Source organism: Notothenia coriiceps, unplaced genomic scaffold (genome assembly GCF_000735185.1).
Source record: "Notothenia coriiceps isolate Sejong01 unplaced genomic scaffold, NC01 NC01_scaffold00033420, whole genome shotgun sequence".
Taxonomy (NCBI): domain Eukaryota; kingdom Metazoa; phylum Chordata; class Actinopteri; order Perciformes; family Nototheniidae; genus Notothenia; species Notothenia coriiceps.
This window is the reverse complement of record NW_011366121.1, coordinates 51,068-53,360: the sequence shown is the minus strand read 5'-3', so window position 1 is coordinate 53,360 and position 2,293 is coordinate 51,068. Positions and strand designations below refer to the sequence as shown.

Below are 2,293 nucleotides of genomic sequence, written 5' to 3'. Positions count from 1 at the left end.
GGGGGGGGGGCTGATAACTATACATGCTGTGTCTCAATCTGTGTCTTTCTACACTTGGTTGCATTCACACTGAAAACAGCAAAAAGGCTCGATGGTCAACATATTGACTACAAAGCTGAAGTGGGTCAAGATGGCTACCAGCCTTCCAGACATACATAGAATATAAATGTTTCACTTTTTGGTAAGTAGACTGGTTTCAGAGCCATATGAAAAGGCCCTGTAGCCTCGCAGCGCTTCAGAGAAAGCACAATCCTTATCTCCCTTTCCTCAGACTCAAAGTATTTTTGTAAAGTTTCTTTATAAAACTGATGGCTGCCAGGATGTCTTTTGTTAGAGGAATCCAGTTCTCGAAAATTCAAGAGAACTGGATTCAACCAATAAGCAATCAGACACCCAGTTAAAGAGGTGGGGGGGGGGGGCTGATAACTATATGTGTGTGTCTCTTTGTTGCATTCACACTGCAAATGGCAAAAAGGCATCTCGACTACAAAGCTGAAGTGACTCAGCCCACCTCAGCTTTGTAGTCAAGATGGTTTTAGTCATTTGTTTGGTAAACACAGACATACACAATTTACAATTTGATTCAATAAAAGTACCGCTTTACCTACTTCCACAAGACGCCACCGTTCATTTCATTGGGTTTATTGAGCAGTCTGTAAGGATTTGGTCCCACGAACGATAGCTAGTTAGCTAACACCTTGAATGTGTGGTTTAAGCTGCCCAGACCCTCCAACAGGAAGTAATTAAACCTCCAACAGGAAGTTATTAAACCTCCAACAGGAAGTTATTAAACCTCAAACAGGAAGTGATTAAACCTCCAACAGGAAGTGATTAAACCTGCAACAGGAAGTAATTAAACCTCCAACAGGAAGTTATTAAACCTCCAACAGGAAGTAATTAAACCTCCAACAGGAAGTGATTAAACCTCCAACAGGAAGTGATTAAACCTCCAACAGGAAGTAATTAGGCCCTAAAACAGGGAGTTAAAATGACCCTTGTGGTCATCTAGGATGGAAGTCTTATAAGGTAAGCAAATAGTAACCAGGACCGTTCAAACATAACACCTGCACTGTTTTTACAAGACTCTACCCTGCACTCCCCTCTGCACACTGATATATTTAACATGTTCGTTCAAATGCTCAACGTTTTACTGTGAAATCTTGATTCAACAGTTTCTTTATCACTTCATTTAAAAACATTGTGTATCATTATTTAAATATGTTATTCAATGTTGTCTCTTTGTTTACCTCGTGTGAATCCTGTTTCTAACTCTGACCCTGTTGCTGCTATAAACGCCTGAATTTCCCCAAGGAGATAAATAAAGTTTCATCTTATCTTATTTTAACACCACTACCAAGCACGTAAGAAGCGTTCGAGGAACACGTTGAATTCCTGCCGTTTCCAGGGATAGGAATGCTTCACTTTTTGGTAAGCAGAAGACGCTCAGAGTGGGGGGGGGGGGTTTCAGAGAAAGCAGCATCCTTATCTCCGTTTCCACAGACGCAAAGTGTCTCTGTAAGCTCAGATCTGAGCAGGTGGAGTGATACGAGTTCACCCTCAGCTCTGCAGGCTTTACAAAACCATCAAAGAGACCATTTTCTTTTCAGCGCTGCACGCTTCAGACGAGTCGAACTGCAGCAGACGTTTCCTCTTTGCAACGCTGAACATCTCAGACGGAGGCAATGTGGAAGAAAGGACGAGCAAATCCAGACTGACTGTGGAATCTAATTCAACAATAACTCTTTCAAAGGAAGCACCTCTCTAGCTGAGTGCCTCTCAGAGGATTGAGGTCGCCTTCAAGATGCTCACCAGACATCTCAATAGATCTGGATGATAAAGATTGCATGAAGGAAAGGAAAGGAAAGGAAAGGAAAGGAAAGGAAAGGAAGTATGAATGATTAGGTAATATGATATGATGAGGGGTTAAATACAATGATACAGGGATGTGGTATTCCTGCATTGGACCCTGAAGGCAGCATCTCCTGGTCCAATAGGATTTCTCCAAGATAGGACTCTTTAAAGTAGAGGCACTACACACTGATATACACCTGAACATCAGCAGGAGAGGACTCTTTAAAGTAGAGACACTACATACTGATATACACCTGAACATCAGCAGGAGAGGACTCTTTAAAGTAGAGACACTACATACTGATATACACCTGAACATCAGCAGGAGAGGACTCTTTAAAGTAGAGACACTACATACTGATATACACCTGAACATCAGCAGGAGAGGACTCTTTAAAGTAGAGACACTATATACTCGCGTTCAACTCTACGATGTGAACAT

At 41.8% G+C, this 2,293-nt stretch overlaps 1 protein-coding gene across 1 annotated transcript in view; it reads right to left on the bottom strand.

Moving 5' to 3' along the window:
• The window catches only part of LOC104961546 (thrombospondin type-1 domain-containing protein 7A-like), a 17,692-nt gene that overhangs the window by 14,714 nt on the left and 685 nt on the right, over window positions 1–2,293 (bottom strand). The gene's annotated exons all lie outside the window — the stretch shown is intronic.